Source organism: Aotus nancymaae, unplaced genomic scaffold (assembly GCF_030222135.1).
Source record: "Aotus nancymaae isolate 86718 unplaced genomic scaffold, 86718_ANA_hifiasm-v0.15.2.pri h1tg000006l, whole genome shotgun sequence".
Lineage (NCBI taxonomy): Eukaryota > Metazoa > Chordata > Mammalia > Primates > Aotidae > Aotus > Aotus nancymaae.
Window position 1 is genome coordinate 57427789 of NW_026988417.1, and position 21723 is coordinate 57449511.

General features: G+C 35.2%; 1 pseudogene; it reads right to left on the reverse strand.

Moving 5' to 3' along the window:
* Nucleotides 1-3562: 3562 nt before the first annotated feature.
* LOC105717874 (dynein regulatory complex subunit 2-like) lies at nucleotides 3563-14546 on the reverse strand (annotated as a pseudogene).
* Between the last annotated feature and the right edge of the window lie 7177 nt (nucleotides 14547-21723).

Below are 21723 nucleotides of genomic sequence, written 5' to 3' on the forward strand. Positions count from 1 at the left end.
TGACCTTGTGATCCACCTGTCTTGGCCTCTCAAAGTGCTGGGATTACAGGCATGAGCCACCGTGCCCGGTGGGCTTTATTTTTTTATATATATTATGTGCATATTTAATATTTTATATATTTTATATCCAGTGTATAATTGCATAAGACAAGGAGCCATCTTGAAAAGACACAGACTATTTACATATCATTTGCTGTTTTTCTATTGTGTTGCTCCATGTTCTCAATACCCTCTATATTTTTATCTGTTTTTCATGCTTAATTTTCCTTATGCTCAATGGTATTAATACATTTACACAATAAAAATCCCTTCAAATATCATCTATAACCTGTAATCTGTGATATAAAATGCATAAAATATCTATAAATTTGTAAATATTTACACACACAATTCTTTGGCAAGAATTTTTGGTTGCTACATTTTCTTTTCTCCAGTGATTTCACATTCTATGTAATGAAATTCACACGAGTTTAAAAACAGTGTGATTTATATTTTATAAAGGCTTATTTTTCTTTTCTTTTTCTTTTGCTAGTGGCAGCCTTCCTAGTGACAGTTTTTATTTTTCTTCCAAACTGTGAAATAGCATGTATTGTGTATGCCTAGGGCATACATGTATGCCTTTAAGCAATATGTAGACTGTTCCTGCTTGATGATCAAAAACTGGACAGATATGCTAAATTTACAAGTGAGATTTTACCTCTTTTCAACTGATAGCCTTCTAATAATTCTTTAGCTTTCTCATAAATTTGTGTATTATTTTAGTTTAATTTAAGGCATTTTGTATTTAAGTTATTCATAAAATAAATGACTTTTGAAGAGATTTTCTGACCTCAATAAATTTTGGGCCCTTTGAAAATGAATGATTTTTTTTTTTTTAATGAAGTGTTTAAGTCAGTGTTTTTCAAATTTTTAAAAATTATCTTGACTCTGAAACATTACTTTTCATATTAGTTTGTACTTACATATGCTCTTAGAAAATTGTGTATTTCATAGAAGTTTTTTTAAGTGGGAAATTATTCTCCAAAGCAGTAGCTTCCTTATTTAAAAAAAATGGTAAAGTACAAAATTCACATTGTATAATACTCTATATAACAATTTTTTCACTAATGAAATTATTTGATATCTGTACTTTAGATTTTGAAATCATTGTATTCATTTTCTACTGCTTAGTAACAAATTATCACATACTTGACTATTTAAAATAACACGTGTTTCTTATCTTACCATGTCTGTGGGTCAGGGATCTAGTCCTGGCTTGACCATATCCTCTGCTTCAGGATCTCTCCCAAGGCTGCAGTCAAGATGTTGTCCAAGGCTGGAGTCTAAGGTCTGCTTCTAAGCTCTATAATCTTGACAAAACTAAATTCCTCGCAGTCTGTTGAACTGCTCTTCTCAGTTTCTAGCTGACATTGGCCTGGAGACTTCCTTCTTCTTGCTAGGCCTCTCCAACATGGCTGCATTCTTCATCAAAGTGTTGCCAGAAAGGGGTCCTGATACAGACCCCAGCAGAGGGTTCTCGGACCTCATGCAAGAAAGAATTCGGGCAACTCCCTAGAGTAAAGTGAAAGCAAGTTTATTAGGAAAGTAAATGAATAAAGAATGGCCACTCCACATTGCCATGTATGTATGTACTTATGCAACAATCTTGCATGTTCTTCACAGGTACCCCCAAACCTAAAACACAATAATACATATATATATATTGGCCGCTCCATAGGCAGAGCAGCAGCACAGGCTGCACCACTGAGTGTATTTATAGTTATTTCTTGATTATATGCTAAACAAGGGGTGGATTATTCATGAATTTTCTGGGAATAAAGGGTGGGCAATTTCTGGAACTGAGAGTTCCTCCACTTTTTAGACCATATAGGGTAACTTTGGGATGTTGCTATGCATCCATAAACTGTCATAGTGCTGGTAGAATTACCTTTTAGCATGCTAGTGTATTATAATTAGTATATAATGAGCAATGAGGATGACCAGAGGTCACTTTCATTATCATCTTGGTCTTGACTTTTTTTTTTTAACCACAGTCTGTCTTATTAGGAGGGTCTATATCTTGAAACAACCACCTATCTCATCCTGTGACTAAGAATGCCTACCCTACTGGAAATGCAGCTCAGCGGGTCTCAGCTTTTTATTACCTAGCCCCTATTCAAGATGGTGTTGCTCTGGTTCAAACACTTCTGATAAAAGTGTGCAAGTAAGGAAAATAATAATGAATGCCAGCCAGATGAAAGTTACAATCTTATGTAACTGTTGAGTTTTTAATAGCCATCTTTCTTGATTTCATTCTAAATGTACATGAGGTGTTCTAAATCAGTGACAAATTTCTTGTTAAGTATTGCACAGTAAATGGTAGTGTTGGCACCCATGTGTCCTAGTTCTTATTCCTAGAATTACAAGCTGAGAGCCAGTCAAATTGTTCTAAGGGAAGAAGAGCCTAAACTCTGCATCTACCCCCATAACGAGTGGAGAAGAAAAATGGGTCCAAAAGCCAAGATCCTGGGTCTTATTTCAAATTGAAATGTAAATTCTTTGAATTATAGCTTTTGCAGTCTTTCTTGACACCTCAGGAACTCAAGCAAGAAATCTACACCTAGCTACAGTCATTTAGCCCCCTAAGAAGGTAAAAGAATTTCTATTACTCTTTTAAATTAGAGCACTTAACTAGACAAATTGCTATAGATCTAATTTTCATGATATGTGAACATGTCATAGAGGATAGAACTGTTTACCTGAACATTGAGAAATCTAGGAAAGTTTTATTTTCATGCACTAACCTAATCATGGAAGTAACTCATCACTTTTGTCATATTCTGTTAGTTAGAAATAAGTCGTAATCAAGAGGAGGGGATTATACAAAGGCATGAATTCTAGACAATACTAGAAAGTGGAAATTATTGAGGCCATTTTAGAATCTACCCAGCCTCAGCATAGCCACATTTGAAGACACAAACAATTTTGAAGATCAATATAGATAAAAATAATTGTATCAACTTTTATTTATAACAATGATTTAAAAAATTGTTTCATATCAATATTGCCTGAAACAAAAATTTTTGCTCAATTTGCCTGAAAAATTCTCAGATTGGTAAATAAACATTAGACTAGTCATGAATTAATATGACAATATTTTGTAGGCAAGTCAGTCAAATTTAGTTTTAATTAATTTCCTTTAAAAGGTCTTTTTCTTATCCAATCAATAGGGAATTTTTAAAAATAATGGTACTTTATATCTTACATGAATGTAATATTTTATGTTTACAAGGTATTTATTGTTCTTACACATTGTGAGGAAATTAAATTTAAATTAAGCAAAAGTGTCTACTGTTCAAAGTTACCCAGCTACCAAGCAGACTTTCACCCCTGCCACATTGGAAATTTTCAATAGCAAACTCCTTAGGTCCCTCAAAAAAAATCTCTGGGGGTTGAAAATATTTTTTTCCTTAGATCACAGGGTGTGAGAGATCATGTGGGCTGCTTCAGTGACCTGGTAAGTGGTTGGATGTCGTTTGTCACCTGGATGGACTATAGGTGTGGACAAGGGCTGGGGTAAGGTTCATCCATGGATGACTGTGAGCAGTGGGGTGATCTGGCTCAGCACTTCGTCACTCACTGAGATGCCATTCAAGTACTGCTTCAGCATCTCCCACAGCTTCCCATTGATTTCTGACAGCTGGGCTCGTCTGTGTTGGAGGCCCAGTTGCTCCTTTTCACTGTGTCATACTATTTCCAGAAATTCTTCATCCCTATGTGGTCCACCATCACCTTGGCAAACTCCTCAGTAAGCTCTTCTGGATTATTCTCCTCAGTCCCCTCCTGCTCCTTAGGAGTCAATACTGACAAAAACACAGCATTTTTTCTGTCTTGGTTTCAAATTTCCTATATATTTCAGCAAGATTAAGGATCTTTTCACCCTTTTCAACCATCTTTCTCAGGGCCTTGAGGGTGGTGTTATTTTCCAGGGTGAGTTTGACTAAGTTATAGGATGCTGCCTGGGCTTAAGTTTCCCCAGTTGTACAAGGACCAATTTTTTGTCGTTGTGGACATATCAATTTTCATCTTCCCTCTCTCAGCTGTGTATTATGATCTTGCCTTTTGAAATGGTTATGCTATCCTGTAGTTTCTGTATTTTTTTCATCTATACTTCAGTCTCTTTAAAGCTCTTCTCATCCTTCACCTTCAAGGTCTCAAAGCCAATCTTTTGATCCTCTGTGGAACCATGTTTAACCTATGTTTCCCAATCATAGTATCAGGAGTACTTCACATGTATTTCATTATTATTTCAGTATTTTTTTTTAACATGAAAAGGGTCAACAAGGAAGGGAGACTGAAAAGAATTTTCTGAGAAGTATATATTTTTCACACTGGTGTTTCTTTTGTCCTTTCTCTTTTCCTTTCTTTTTCCTTCTTTCCTGTTTCAGTAATACAATCTCCTTGATTTATGAAGAATTAACTTCTTATGGAAACAGTGTTACTTCTATTGTTAATATTGATAGGTTTATTTCCTTGTTCTTTTTCTTATAACTACCAAGTATAAGCTAGAAAATAGGAATTTTAATGAGGAGTACTTTGACATTAAATTGTTAAGTGATAAGTAATACATAACAATGATACATGCTTCAGCAGACCAGACATGTACTTTTCTATAAATTACATTTGGTAGTTGAAAGTCTACCTAAGAACTCCTCAAATGTAGAAAAAAATATCTGGTTGACCATAGTGACAACAGACAAATAAAGCAAAGAGCCAGATCTTATTAAAACTGAAACATAATTTATTGAAAAGCTTCAGTACATAGAGTGTTATCAGGTTTCATCCCCAGCATTTCTGTTGTAAATAAATGAAAACCAGAGGCAAAGAGAGTATTCCTTCCTAGTAAACTGGAAAATTCCAGGTCCCCAGAACTCACTGTGAACTTTATCTTACATGTAAAAAATATATACTTTTTAAACTTTATAGTCAAATAGGTAAATAAATAATTGCTTTTTATAGTGACTAATTTTGAAATGAAAATTATAAGTATGTTTTAGATGGTGCTATGATCTGAATGTATTTGTCTGCCCACAATTCATGTTAAAACCTAACCCCCAGGTGATGGTATTAACCTTGGGAAGTGATTAGGTCCTGAGGGAGGAGCCCTCATAAATGGGAATAACGTCCACATAAAAGAGACCCAAAAAACCTGTCTTGCCCTTCTGCCATATGAGGACAAAGCAAGAAGGTCCCATTTTTACAGCAGAGAGTGAGCCCTCATCAGATGCTGAATCTGCTGGATCCTTTATCTTGGACTTCTCAGCCTCTAGAACTGTGAATAATAAACTACTATTGTTTATAAATTCCCCAGTCTATTGTAGTGTGTTATAACTGCTCAAATAATCTGAGACAGATAATTCAGTTATTCACATTTATTTTAATAGTTATTAATCATTATTTTAGCTATCATTAAAAACAAGTTATGGTTGTCATTTTTTATGTTTGTAAATGAAAAGTCTAACTTCTTGGTAGCATTATTATTAATATTTATTAAACTCAAATAATTTATTTTTTACTAGAATACCACTGATAATTTTAAATTATTTTTTCAAAATCTGGCCTAATAAGAGGCTATTTTGGTAGTTCAAGTTCCTTATCTGTAAAATAAGAAGAATTAAAAATGTATAGAATCCTTGTATTGCAAGTATTTATTGATTTTTATTCTTTATTTTTCTCTAATATTACTGAAATGCAGATATTTTTATTTTTCAAGAAAAATTATATGGCAATTGATAGAGTCCCCACCCAAATCTCACCTTAAGTTATACTAATCCCCACTTCTCAGGGGCGGGGCCAGAAGTAGGTAATTGAATCATGAGGGTAGGTCTTCCCCATGCTGTTGTCATGATTATGAATAAGTCTCATGAAATCTGATGGCGTTATAAGGGAGAGTTCCCCTGCACATGCCCTTTTGCCTGCCACCATGTAAGATATGACTTTGCTCTTTCCTTATCTTCCACCATGATTGTGAGGCCTCCCCAGCCACGTAGAACTGTGAGAACAGACTAATAAAGTAAATTGGTACTGGTAGAGTGGGGCACTGCTGTAAAGATACCCAATAATGTGAAAGCAACTTTGGAACTGGGTAACAGGCAGAGGGTGGAACAGTTTGGAGGGCTCAGAAAACAAGAAAACGTGGGAAAGTTTGGAACTTCCTGGAATCTTGGAGGGCTCATAAGACAGGAAGAGGTGACAAAGTTTGGAATTTCCTAAAAACTTGTTGAATGGCTTTGACCAAAATGCTGATAGTGACATAGACAATAAAGTCCAGGCTGAAGTGGCCTCAGATGGAGACAGAGAGCTTGTTGGCAAATGGAGTAAAGCTCACTCTTGCCATGCAAAGAGACTGGCAGCATTATGCCCCTAGCCTAGCAATCGGTGGAACTGTGAACTAGAGAGAGATGATTTAGGGTATCTGGCAAAGAAATATCTAAATGATAAAGTGTTCAAGAGGAAGCAGAGCATAAAAGTTTGAAAAATTCGCAGCCTGACAATGCAACAGAAAAGAAAACCCCATTTCCTGGGGAGAAAGTCAAGCCTGCTGCAAATGTTTTTATAAGTAACAAGAAGCCTAATATTAGTCCCCAAAACAGTGGCAAGAATGTCTCCAGGGCATGTCAGAGAACTTTGCTGCAGCCCCTTCCATTGCAGGCCCAGAGGCCTAGGGGGAAAAATAGTTTTGTGGACCAGGTCTAGTGCTCCTGTGCTATGGGCAGCCCAGGGACTTGGTGCCTTGTGTCCCAGCTGCTCCAGCCATGGCTAAAAGGGGCTAAGGTACAGCTTGGGATGTGGCTTCAGAGAGTGCAAGCCTCAAACCTTGGCAGCTTCCACATGGTGTTGAGCCTGCAGTGCACAGAAGTCAAGAACTGAGGTTTGGAAACCTCTGCCTTCATTTCCGAGGATTTATGAAAACGCCTGGATGTCAGTCAGGCAGAAATTTGCTGCAGGGGCAGGGCCCTCATGGAAAACCTCTGTTAGAGCAGTGCAGAAGGTAAAAGTGGGGTGGCAGCCCCCACTTTGATGTTGACATTTTCCAGAAGTATATCACCAGTATCACCAGTCCTGATGTTACCTTTGAGTTTCAGACCCGACCCTATAAGCAACAATCTACTATACATCTAAAATTTCCTTTAGACCTTTATCCTTTCATCTCTCTTGGCTTGAATATATCTTAAGCATGTTAGTTCTACCATAATTAAAATTATTCTGTCTTATCTCTGCAAACACATCTACTCCTCATTGTTTCATTAAACGACATTACCGTTCACTAGTTACTCAAGGAATGAAGCAGAGTAGTCTTCCCATATGATTGTACACCAAAGTCTGCTAATTTTGTCTTTAAAATAATATCTTAAATTTTATTAGTTATCTCAGTTTCCACCCAAACACTCTTTTTTAGTCATTCTAATTTCTTATCTTCCGTAATAATTGCTTTCACTCTCTCTCCCAACTAATCCAATCTTCTTATAACGACCAAAATAATCCTAAAATATAAATCAGGTGATGTTATTTCTCTGATTACACGTTTTCCAAGGCTTTGCATTGCATTCAGACTAATTTTGAAATTTGACCATGCCCTCATGTTGCCTTTCTAGTCATTCTGAATCTCCAGTACTTCTTACCCTCACTCTTTGCTATGCGGTTCCTGGAAAATTCCCTCAGTCCTTTACATTTTCATCTCTCTTTGCTGGAAGTACACCTCTCCATTATTCAGCTCCCTCTACTTCATGCTCAAAATTTTTTTTCCTTTTTTTGTTTTTTTCTTTTGTGATGGAGTCTTAGTCTGTTGCTCAGGCTGGCGTACAGTGGCACAATCTCAGCTCACTGAAACCTCTGCCTCCCAGGTTTAAGCAATTCTCCTGCCTCGGCCTCCCGAGTATCTGGGATTACAGGTACCTACTATGCCTGGCTCATTTTCAATATTCTTTTGCCCAGCTAATTCATACTAATCAGTGAGGTTTTGGCTTTAAAGTCAATTTCTCGAAAAAAATATCCCATGGTCCTCTAATTGAAATAAGTTGCTTTTTGCCCAGGGCACTGCCTTCCTTTATTTCATAGACAGTATTAGTTTCTAAGCATGAGTTTATTTCTGTTAATTTCTGTTATTTGTTTGCTTTCTCCTCTTACTGGACGATAAATGGTGAGTGCTGCTTTTCTTTTGCCCCTATTTTATCAGTAAGTTCTAGTATAGTAAATAATAGATTATGAATGATAATTTTGTTGTAATGTCCCCCACAAATTTCATTTTCCTCTACAAATCTAACACAACATTGGTCATGTTTACATGCATAAGTCATTGTTCCCTGCTGGATCACCCCTTTTACCTCTTCTCTTTATAAATTTCATGTTATCTTGGGAGGACACACTTAACAAGTCTTCTTCAAAGTACTTCAAATCAGTTTAGTGTCCCCTTTGTTGTGGAACATTCAGTGCCTCTGAAATATCATTGCAAAGTTTCATTACTTTATAATTTTTTTCTATTTCAATTTTCCCTACCCTTATAGGCAATACATTCAAACATGTATTCTGAAATGTCTTCTATCATTTCTTCCTAGACAATTTACAAGCTTTCATTTCCATGTTTTCTTATTTATCTACTAATTATTTTTAATTTTTGAATAATTCCAGTAAAAAAATTGAATATTAGCCATAATAGTACAATAGTAACTATGAAAACTTCTATGGTTATTTGCTATTTTAGAAACCTCTTTAATTATAAATAAAGAGAATATTTCTCTTTCTAAAAACTGCAGGAGAGACAAACTCAGCTTTTGTGTGTCTTTTTGTCAGGAAAGAAGAAGAATAGTGTTTCAAAGATTTTAACTCACCTTTGCCTGAGTGGAAACGTAACAGAAGTGAGAATTTTTGTAGGAAGTTGATTACCAGAATAGAGCATTAGACTTGATTTTCTTCTTTACAATCAGAAAAAAGCAGAACATTAAATCAGTCCATTAAAAGATAAGTGTACATCATGTGTTTTTCTTGATACAATGTTATTTCTTTTCAGGAAGGTGTCAGAAATGCTGATTACCAAGCAATCAGGCTTTATGAGAGAATGAAAAGACAGTTAAGTAAGGCTGTAAGTGAATTATTTGCTTAATATGGCATAACACAATTCATTTGACCAGTTTGTACTTGGTAGCATTGTCAATAGTTATTTGAAAAGAGCTAATTCATAACCAAAGGAGGCAGATTCCTAAAACTTTTCTTCATAGACTTTTTGTGTGTGTGTGATATGGTGTCACTGGTAAGATCAATTTGTAGAGACTCCATAGGAAGAAGAAGAAAAAAATGCAATTACTTTGAAGGGCAGCCAATGAAATAATTAGAATTGAGTATAATTATACATTTTTGTTATCAGTGTCTACACACATTTCTACTTTCATTTATTATTTGCACAGTGTTTCTTTTACCAAAATCAATCATAGCCTCTAAATAGGCACTGTAAGGGATCCAAACAGAAATCCTGCAGTGACAGGATTTTGTAAGTGGTGCTACTTATTTCTTTTGGCTCACTTGACTTTGGAACTTGTAATAAATTTTCCCCAATTACTTATATATAATATACTTGTAGGGATTTAAAAATTATGATGTCTTATAGATACCAAACAGATTTATGGTGAATATATCACATTCTATTATGAAAAACCCAAAAATTTAATATATATTATTATAAAAATAAATACACAAAGTAAGCAGAGTCACAATTTATTCTACCCTGATAGTCAATGTACAATTATTGTTTTATTTTATTTTTATTTATTCAGTTATTAGAGACAGGGTCTGGTTCTGTTGTCCAGGCTGGGGTGTAATGATGCTACCATAGCTCACGTAGCCTTGGACTCCTGGGCTCAAGCCATCCCTTCCTAAGTAACTAATAGTACTATAGGCATGTAGTACTATTTCCAGCTAAATGTTTTAAAATTACTTTTTGTACAGACAGGGTTCTCACTGTGTTACTCAGTCTGGTCTTGAACTCCTGGCCTCAAGAAATTTTCCTGCCTTGGCCTCCCACAGTGTTGGAATTACAGGTGCGATAAATTGTACCCAGCCAACAGTTCTTAGTAATTGAAGGAAAATTTTTTATTCTGATTTAGTGAAGATTAATGTTTTTGCTAGATACCTTTCAACCATTCCCTGCTGTCCTCAATTGATACGGCTAATCGCTTGCAGTAGACTCTTATTCTCACTCTTGATGCACCCCTGCATAGTTCTTTCTAGAAGGGCCTCTTGTATCTACTGTCTTCAATATCCTTTGCAAAGCTCAGTGCTTGCTTCATTCTTGGGAATGTAAGTATTGTCAAATATGTTCATCTTAGGCAGTATCAATACTGTCAAATACTTTAGTTTTTTCTTTCTATGTCCTGGGTTTTCCCTTTTCCTCTATGTTTGGCTCTTCTTTCTGTCCAAAGTAACAATCTGCCCTTGGCAAAATACCAAAAATCTTGACTATAAAGCATTAACTCACTACTTGGATTTCAGGCTGAATTATTATACTTTGTTTATGTCTTCATACTAGAAGCAGAGCCCTGGCTTTCACTGTTCTGTCAGTTCTAACCCAATATAATGAAGGCAACAGATACATGTCTCATCTAAGTTTTCCTTTAATTTATAAAAATCTGTGCTACAGAAAAATGACAAAGTCTCTAACAATTCCTGAAGTTAGTTGGTAACAAGGCAATATAATCTTATTTCTACCTTAACATTTTTATTTACTTATATTTTCTACAGAAATGACAGCTAATTGTAAGAAAGTTATATATGTATATATGATATATACCAGATTAAACTTCATAGAGAATTTAACATTTAGAGATTATAAACCAATCATATAAAACTATCTCAAAAACAAAGTCTTATGGTTGTGAATATCACTCACATTAAATATTTCTAAACATACAATGATTATTAGAAGTTAATTCTAATAGATTATTATCATTTTATCAGAGTAAGTTTTTTATACTCCATACCAAAAAACATTCACTGTGGTAGTTTATTCTCAAACAGCAATATTTCTTAAAATAGGAAAATAGGCCACAGTGTCCTTTTATGTAATTATACTTTTCTCTTAGTAAATCAAGTCTAATATGAATTGTGATGAAAGTCAATGAATTATTAATATATTATGTAGCTAACTTTTGAGAAAATTACCTTAGGAGAAGATAGAATTTCAATATTAATTGGTGTGAGAACAAATTGCAAGTTTTTAATGTTTAATTTTTGTAATCTCAGTTTTATTAGGAAATACATGTTCGATATTAGCATTACAAGTGTTATCATGTTGTAGTTTGGACATTTTGGAACATATAATTAAAATAATAAATGAATATAATTTATCCATTAAGGAATATCATAGCTAACATTTATAATATAAAATAAACCTGCTTGATATACTAATTATATAACTTACCATTTTACTAATATGCTTTGCATCACTTTTGAATCCCTATAATATACCTGATTATTACATTCTAATACAAAATTATAAAGAGTATAATGGAAGCAAATAAGATACATGTCATAGTTTGAGGAAAAACTTATTGTGAAGTGTAGGTTTTCATAATATTTTATAAGGTAATATATTTACCAATACCAACAAAGGAAGCAAAAATCAAATAAAACAGAACTATGTGGGTAAAATTGAATTATTACTATGCTGTCTTTATAGTTCATGCACATTTTACTTACACATTACTTGAAATGCGATTTATTTAAGGAAATATAATAAAATTCATTGAGAATATATGAATAGGATTCTCTGAGGATTTTGTCTGCAAAAAACAAGGACAAACGAAGGAAGCAAAGTAGGAAGGAAGGAGAGAAGAAAGGAGTAAAGAATGAGGAGATAGAAAACCGTAAATTCTAACTCCATCTGGCAAAAGTAGAGCTCTTGTGTTCTTACAGATGGAAACCTTTTTTTCAAGTGTCCAAATTCCTAAAACATCCAAACCAAGAACTCACAATAAAATGAATTACAAAAATGAAAACTATTAAATGTCATGTTATTAAAAAGAAAACTGCCCTGTTTGTTTGGTCAAGGTGTGCTATGATGTTGTAAGCTCTGGTCTTGCCATTAAAAGGTCCATGGTATTGAGGGACACTTCCTGGGTCCACAAGGGGCATGGTTTTAAAAGCAGGAGTTTGCCGGCTCCGCGTCTCCCTCCATCCAGGAAGGTAAGTTCTTTGTCTGGGCTTCCCACGAGGGGCTTTGTAGAGAAATCCAGGTGGGCTCCTTTATCCAAAAAGCCTGCTGAAAACTCTGGGAGGAGGGGGCTCTGTTGTGGACCAAGTAGCCAACCTGGTATCAGAGTCAAAGATCAATCACTCCAGAAGAAGTTAGAAAGAACTTCTCTCATTAGATGAGTACATGAATGGGGAGGGGATAACTCAAGGGTTAAAACTCCTGCTGCTCCTTACCTGAAGGGATATTGCGCTCTGGGCTCCCCTTCCACAACAGCTTGGGAGCTGTCTCTCTTTCTCACTTTCTGTCTAATAAATCAATTTTCCACAAAACTCTTTGGGTCCACAATATTTATTTGAATGGTAAACTCATCAGGGGCCCTTTCCCCATTCTGGATAAGAGAGGCCAAGAACCCTCCAGATCAGGGAATGGGAGCATCTTTGCCCGCTCCCCTGGTAGTATCACAGTGGCCATGTTCAAATAAAGAATAGAGAGGTGTGGATCATAATAGTTTGTGGTGATATGGAAACAGTGAGCATTCTTGACTTTATATATTTGGCAGATAACTGTTTTAGAATGCTGAATTGGAAGATACAAATATATATTAAATGTATTCCCTATAACATATGTATTTTATCTCAGTCCCTTGTCTCCAAGGGAGATGGGGACTCCCTTGGGGGAGTCCCTCTCCAAGGGGAGGGGGCGGGAATATATTTATAAAATGATAAAGGTAAATCAAGGGAAAGAGAAAAGTTTCCATGGAGATATCTAATTTCCAGAGATATTATTGATCCAGGGGGGAAAAAAAAGTCAGCATAAAGAAGTTTCAAATGTAGACTTCGAACTTTTGGAAAATTCTACATAATGAAAATATTTGTTAAATAATACTTTTCCACACCAAAATATAATTTTAACATTCAGAAAAAAAAGCCACTGTTATTTGCTTAAAAGGCAAAAGGCCACTGTTATTTGCTTAACTGATGCACCATCATCACATTAATATTTTTTAGCATGTTATTTTTCTTCTAGCTAAGAGTGAAGCACACAGTATCAATATTAATTTCAGTTCATCTAACCATAAAGTGATTCAAAATAGATTTTAGGTAATATTTCCCTTTAATAATATATGGTTGTATTTATATAGCACCAATTAAGACCTTTTAGGTAAAATCATAGTTTGTTATGTTCCTGTTGAGACTTAATGTGTTTTTTTAAAAATATGCAACTTATTAGGACCAATTTATGAATATTTTGATCGTATTGTTGCAAGATCTGGTGATGTTCTTTCATCTGTTTCTGTGGATCCGGAAAATTTAAGATAAAACTCTAGAAAATGCCAGGTTGATAATGTTAGAATCTCCCAATGATTTAAATTATGTTAAACACCCTGAATGAGTATTTAAGACATTGCTTTACAACTTCTGCTAGTACAGATCCCTAGAAAGGAGAGAACTGGCTTATGCAGACTATTAATAATCAAATATTATTTTCATATTAAAAATGACTTTTCTAATCAGTCATAAGAGCTAATTATTCTCTGTGTCATCATAGTGATCAATGTGATAACACAACCATTGTATAGCTCAGTTACTAATTCAATGAGAGAAATCTGCAGGAAATCCTGTACTGCTTTCTTTCATGACAAGCTTCACAACGTGCTATGGACATGAATGCAAAACAGGCCTAAAATACCAACCCCCACTGCAGTGATATAAAGGAGATAGTTACTTCTGCTTTTGACAAGCCTTGCTTCTTCCTCCATATCCAGAGAGTTATTAATCTCTAAAATTACTTAGTTTTAGAGTTTCTAAAAGCCAGCTTGATAATCAGAATATTATCCTTTTGTGGAAGCACAGCTCAAAGAAGCAAGATAAAGTCACTTTCCAAATTGTTTCTGTGTCCAAAGTTCTTAGAGAGGAAATAATATTCTTCTCTCTTCATTGGAAAGTTAAAAGCCATCCTCAAATAGCTTGTTGCCTTTTATCTAAGCCCTTTATAATTACCATGCTTATATTTTCATCACTTATCAGTGATTCGTGGCACTGCTACTGACTCTACATGATTATTAGTATGCTGCAGCCAGACACTTTGGGACATCCTTTTTCTTTCGCTGAGAGCCAGGTTACTGAGAGAAAAAAAAAAAGAAGGAAAGAAGGGAAGGGGAGGAGAGGGGAGGGGAGGGGAGGGGAGGGGAGGGGAGGGGAGGGGAGGGAGAGGTACTCTCTGCCAGTTTTAGTAAAGACCCCCCCTAAAACCTTTATGAATTACCAATTGATACAGCTGATATAGTGCTTGGCCCTTTTATATGGATCTGGGTCCAGGACATGGGTCTCTGTTTTTAGAATCTTCATGAAGGGTTAAGGCTCATGGCTCCTCTAGAATATTGTTATCTAATGGCAAAACCTGGGCAAAATTTTTAAATTATCAGAAGAAGTGAAATCAGTGGCTAAAAAGTTGTAGAGTAAGCTACGTTTCTCAAAGTTTTTGCCAAAGTATTTCTAACGCCATAGAACAAAACCAGGGAATCTAGTAGACTACTTGGTGCCCACTGCTGAATCATTCTTAAAAGTTCATGAAAAATTTACATTCAACTTTATATTATCATAAAAATACGATGTTTCACATTACTTAACGTATGAGATTCTTTTTTTTCTCTTTTGCTTAATGGCTAAAGTGAGTTTCTATGTCTTGAAGTAGTGGGTTGAATGGAGAAACATCACTACATATCAGCTTCTTTGGACAATTTCCTTTTGTGAAAAAATATCTGAACTCACATAAATATATAGATATAAATGTGACCCAATATTTATCTGTTTAATGAGCCATTTCAGAAGAATCTCTGTAGAAATGCGATTTTCCAAAGAAGTGGTACCATACAAAGTTGACATTTTCAATAAATAAATATTATTACCGGACAATTTAATTGTGTTGTATATTCATGAAACAGTCACTGACTAACTCCTTAGTCTTTTTTGTCATGTTACACAAAGGTATGCTCAGTAAAGAAAGATAACTCATTCTTTTCCTTTTTTTTTCTTAAACTATTAACACCACAATTTTTGTCACATGTAATTTAAGATGAGAAACTACTTATATTGCCAATGATCATTTCTCTTTTTCTCATTCTTAAACTTAATTCTCATTATAAGGTTATTGTCAAATACAGTACAACAATTCACAGTTTTGCTTACAGTTGTTGAATGTGTGTTCAGTCTTGAAAGATAGCTGCTAAGTAATTCGAATTTGTGAGCAACTTGCTAGATAAACAATGAATCTTTTTTGTTTGTTGTCATGTTCACTCTTTTCCAAAACATCACTATTTTTATCTTTGAAGAAGAGCAGCAAATAAATTTTGACCAATGCCTTTTACATGCCAAGTAATGATTTATCTCTTATATGAAAAAAATTTCAGTTCAAAATCCATTATAAATATGGCCAAAAAGTGTTAAAATTATTATTTATTAATTTACCAAGTTAGCATTCATTTGAAAATACCCAAAAAACTACAGTACAAATATTTAAGCTGAAAGATGACTTGCTGTTTCTGGGTTCAAGACATGAAATGGGCACAGTGAACCCCACACTTATGTTTGTACCTGCTATAGTTTTAGCTCCATATAAGTATATATCTCTATTTTTTTCCAGTTGAAATTAAACTAATATAAATATTTAAAAATTTCATTATAAGTAATTTTACAATTAATTCTGTCTTCATAAATAATTTTTCATACACAGAGAAACGTAACTACTAGATGACCAAAATGCTAATTAGTTCATTTCTACAATTCCAATATTATTCTCTAGGTGATTTCAGTGTTTCAACTAATTCTTCCAAACATTTTTAAACATTTTGAAATAAAGACTTTTTCCACCTTGGCCTTCTCTTTTTGAGCAAAATAGATTCATTCATATTTTTAATATAGTACTATGCTTCATAAAATTTATAAACATTTTATGAGCTTATTCTTCCAACATGACATTAAAACTAATCTCTTAAGAACTTTCAACTGTTATTATTTGTCATAGGTAGAAATCTCATTTTTCTAATTCAGATGTGTAATAAGCAAAAATTATTTTTCTAAAATTGCATTTGTTTTCTATTTTTAGCCCTATTCTGTCAGAAGGTCAAAACCATAATCCCAATTATTATTACTCAGTCTCCCCTCTACTTTTCTTGGAACTGTGTCAAGGGTCTGTGTGTCATACATAGTCTAAAGATATTGGAGGGTGGGGCAGAGCATCTAGTCCTAAATGTACTCTCTCCACTTTGACTTCTATTGAGTCACATATTGTCTAGCTTGTTTTTTAGTGATCAGTCTGTGCATATTGCTACGAAATCATTACAGGTTTTCATCTGATGCATTAAATTCAGCAAATCTCTTTCTTCTTTAGTACCACTCTTAGGCAAAGAGAAATTCTTCTGTTGTTCCCACAACAAATTCCGCTCAGGGACTTTTTGAGCTCTATTAATCTCCAGCCTGCTCAGAAATTCCCTGCAACTGTTTTTATTTTTGCTCTGTTTTGTGTTGCATGGATTTTATTCTGCTGCCTCTGTGTACTCTGGGACAAAAGGAGCTCTGTGACACTTCTCAGGTTCTATTTGTATAACACATACTTCTGCCATCTTTTTCTGGAGACTCACTACCTTCTTAAGGTGCTACTGGGCGACAGGATACAATTGCACTCTGCACTTAGTTGCAAGATAGATGGATGGATTAAAAAATAACAAAACATAAAATACAGATTAATCTTAACTGGCTATTTACTTGCTTTTAGATGCATTTTTTTCTTTCTTTTAATATGAAATTATTTCCATTTTCCAATTGCAGGCTTTTCCTCTTACCCAGGCTTTGTACTCCATCTCTTATTTTCTGAGGCGCTTTTCTTTTTTCTTCACATTTAACCACTTTTTTTTTTTTACTGACTTATTCTATTGATGATGACGACGATGATGACAATGGTAGTTGTATCAGTCAGGACAAAGTCAGGAAGACAGAACCTGTGCCAGGTGGTTCAGTAGAGGTATATAACATGGGAAACTAGTTGTAAATATGAAAAAAAAACAGATGAAAAACCAAATAGGCCATAGTAAGACAACCCAGAGCTTAGCAACGGGTGAAAGGTATTATCACCCCTATAGCTGGAAGTACAAATGAGACCCAATGATGCTTCTGAAGTTCAAAGACTGAAAGTCTTCAAGGAGAGCTCAAACCCTGGAGAAGGGGCAGGTCTTGTTGAGATCTAGCATGGAACAGACAGAGGAAGAAAGAAAAATATCCTGATTTCTCCATTTCTTTCACTCTAGTGTTCTGCTAGTGCACTCAGGATCCTGAAACCAACTAGAGGTAACTGGACAAGGTTCCTAGGAAATGAAGGAGTCAGACAGTTGTGGTGTCAAGAAGAGCAATGGGCATCAGGGAATGAACTCAAGAGTAAACAAATTAATCACAAGTACAATAGCCAAAGGACAAAAACATATAATTTTTACCAGCCTTTGATGTAGGTACTACTATTATTCCCACTTTAGAGGAGAGAAAACTAAAGCAATGTCATGTTAATGCTCATAAGAATAAAGAACAGGTTGTTTAGGGGGCCAAAGGAAAGGGAGAGGTGTGGAGAGAATATTAATCCTTCTTTTAGTTACTTTTAGATTGATTAACTTGTTAAAGTCAACAGATATGTCTTCAGTAAATGAACTGAAAATGATCAAGCATCTCTCATTAAAAAAATTCCTAATTCTTAATTTTTTCCTGATGTTCTTCTATCTTCCCTTTCATAATCAAACTTCTTGAAAGATGTTTATAAATTCCCTATCTTTAATTTTGGTCTTTTCACTCGCTTTATATATGGTAACATTTTCTAATTCTTGTACTCCATTGTAACAATATTTGACAAGGACTCCAAATCATTGTTCATCATGACATGCAGTGAGGGCTTTTCGTACTCCATTCCATCATACCTGATTATTTTCTGGTGTTCTTGGCGTATTTCTGCCTGTTAGCATAAAACACACTACAAACTTAAAAAAAAAAAAATCCAGGTAGAGAGTTGGAGAAACCAGAAAAATAAGGTCACATGCATACCTTCTAATGAACCTTTTAATGATGAAGACATTACACAAAGTTTCTATTTATATCTCCTTGGCCAGGAATAAGCCATATAACTACACTTAGGTTTAAGGAAGGATGAGAAAGAATCCTTTTGTGAAGTGGCAATGTGCTTATCTAAAGAATGGAATTCTGTCATCAAAAATAAGGATTAAATGTATATTGTATGGTTACTAGCAGTCTCTGCTGAAGAGGTTATTTTTGATACATTCAATTGTCTCAATAAAATATTAAGTAGATCATTAATACTTAACACAATGGAGATGAAAATGGGGAGATAGAGCTAGGTGCGGTTGTTCATGCCTGTAATTCAAGCAATTTGGGAGGATGAGGCAGGCGGACCACTTGAGGCCAGGAGTTCAAGACCAGCATGGCCAACATGGTGAAAGCTGATCTCTACCAAAAATGCAAAAATTAGCCAGATGTGGTTGTGCACGCCTGTAATCCCAGCTACTTGGGAGGTTGAGGCATGAGAATTGCTTGAAACTAGGAGGTGGACGTTTCAATGAGCCAAGATTGCACCACTGCACTTGCATTCACTCCAGTCTGGGTAACAGAGCAAGACTCTGTCTCAAAAAAAAAAAAAGAAGAGGAAAAAGAAAGAAAGAAGGAAAGAAAGAAAGAAAAAGAAAGGAAGGAAGAAAGGAGAAAAGAGAAAAGAAAAGGAAAAGGAAAGAAAAGTGGAGAAAGGGCATAGGACATCATCTTAGAGTGCTGGAAAACAAATGCACTAGGGAGATATCATAGGAGTTCTAATATACTTGTTTTGTGCTCGCCTGAAGTCTTTGATTTTGACTTTAATGTGAAAATGCCCAATTGTATGTTTTTCTTTTTCTTTTTCTTTCCTTTTTCAGGTTTTCAATTACATGGAGAAAAATGGCATGGATTATTCAGTAAGAATTTTCTTAAAGTATACAATGGTGGTAAAAAGGACGAAAGAGTTGAGTATTTGCAAATAAGTGATTATAATGGCATGCTTTAATTAAACTGGATGGTAAAATAAACAAAACCAGGAAAGGGCCAATTAGAAGTTATAGCAAGAGAGCTGGAGAAGGGTTGAATATTCTAATGTCTGAAGTCCACATTTTATATTTGACTCAATTTCTAATGAAATCAAAGTTAAGTGTGGGAATGGGTGTGTGAGGTGGAGGTGAGAGTTCAAGAACCAAAGCGGTAAGGGTCTGGCTACTTTATCCATGTTAACGTTGAAATAGCTGATAATGAAGTAGTGAGGAATTCTTTACCCTGAGAGAAGTCTTCAACAAATGCTAAAGAGTAGTAGCTTAGTAGATGGAATTAAGACATAAGAAAGGGTGTCACTCTTATAGATGGATACATAGGCTTTAGCATTAATTTTCTCAAAAGTACAAGGGAGAATTAATGAACTGGATATGGCAGTAAGAAGAAAGGAGGACACCTATGACATCATATTGTCTTAAGGTTTATAGGCTGAGAAAGAACAAAGAGACTTTCTGTTCAAAGCAATTCAGTAGAAGAATGTACACAAAAGGAAACCAGACTTAATGGAACTCGACCACTGATAAGAATATTCAGAGAAGAGGAGGAGGTTAGAGGGGAGTTTGCTGGTCACAAATTATAAGACTGAAATACATGAGAGAGAGTTGAAGATGATTGTGTAGATGAGAATATGTAGAGTTGTATGGGAAATGGTGATTATCAGCATGTATAAGCACATGAGGTATCAAGGCCTCAGATATCAGTCTGAAAAGAGGCTGAGTCAAAACACCTGGGTCCTCCTGGTGCTTTACAATGACTTATTGAAGAGCAGCTCTTCAAAGTTTCCATTTTTGATAAAGAGGAAGGTTTATTGTGATTTCATGTTTTACTTTATTAGAATTCTTCATAGATTTCTTCCTACTAGATTATAAACTCAATGAGATCAAGGACCCACTCAAGAACGCTAACGTGCTATTCCCAGAAACGAGCATAGTCCCTGGCATGACATACTAGGGGACCTACTGAAAAATTTGCAGGTGCCAGAATAATAATACAGGTTGAACATCCATGATCTGAAAATCTGACATCCAAGATGCTCCCAAACCTGAAACATTTTGAGTACCAACATTATGCCACAAAGTAGAAAATTCCACACCTGGCCTCATGTGACAGGTTGCAGTGAGAACACAGGTGCACAATGCACAGTTTATTCAGCCTGCTGTCGTTAGTAGTTGATGTTGTTTAACAGCTGATACAGGTATTCTGATGATACTACTGTGCATCATCAGAATACCCCAAACACATTATTAGTTTAGTTTAGTTACCCCAAACACATTATTTTCTCACTATATTAATGATATGTCATATTTTTTACTTAAACACCTACATGTGAATAAGAAAATGATTGCTTATTAAGTAGCTGGGACCACAGGTTCAGAGTCAAGAGTGATGGCAGTGCCAAACAACTACAGATTGTTCACATGGGTGGCTTAGATGGTGACACTTTGTTTTCTGATAGTTTAATGTACATAAACTATGTTTAATGCACAAATTATTAAAATATAGCATATAAAATTATCTTCAGGCTGTGTTTATAAGGTGTATGTTAAACTAAAGAATTTTGTCTTTACACTTGGGTACTATTCCCAAGATATCTCATTACATATATATACAAATATTCCAAAATCCAAGAAACCCTGGAATACTTGTGGTCCCAAACATTTTGAATAAGAAATACTCAACCTTTTTGTCTTTTTTCTTTTTCTTTTTTCTTTTCTTTTTTTTTTTTTTGAGATGGGGTCTCACTCTGTCACCCAGGCTGGAGTGCAGTGGCTGGATCACAGCTCACTGCAGCCTCCACCACCCAGGCAAAAGCGATCCTCCCACCTCAGGCTCTGGAGTAGCATGCCACAGGTGTGTGCCACCACGCTTGGCTAACTTTCTTGTTTTTATTATGTATTTATTTGGTTTTGCTTTGTTGTCCAGGTTGGTCTTAAAGACCTGGGCTCAGGTGCTCCTCTGGAGCCTCAGCATCCCAAAGCACTGAGATTACAAATGTGAACCACGGTCTACTATCCAAACTTTATAAGAAATGAAGTGTGCTGGATTTTGTCTTCTTTATTACATAAAGTCTTTGCATATTTAATTTAAATTAAAGAAAGCAGCTGAAATTTAAAAGGAAAAATATATTTTTCCCTTTTTCTTAAAATGTGATACTTTATTGGTCTATCTTTTGCTTTTTAATTCTTTATAGACATGGAGGTATAAACAATATTTATTTGGAGATAAAAACGGTGGCAGGGCTCTGATAAAAGACAGTTGAGAGAGGCAGAGTCTCACTGGGGAGTGGTTGACAGCGGCCAGGCAGCCTGGCTTCGCAAAGGCTCTAGGCGCGCCGGGGCCCACAGGCACCTGGCACGTGCCCTCCCCACCGTCAGG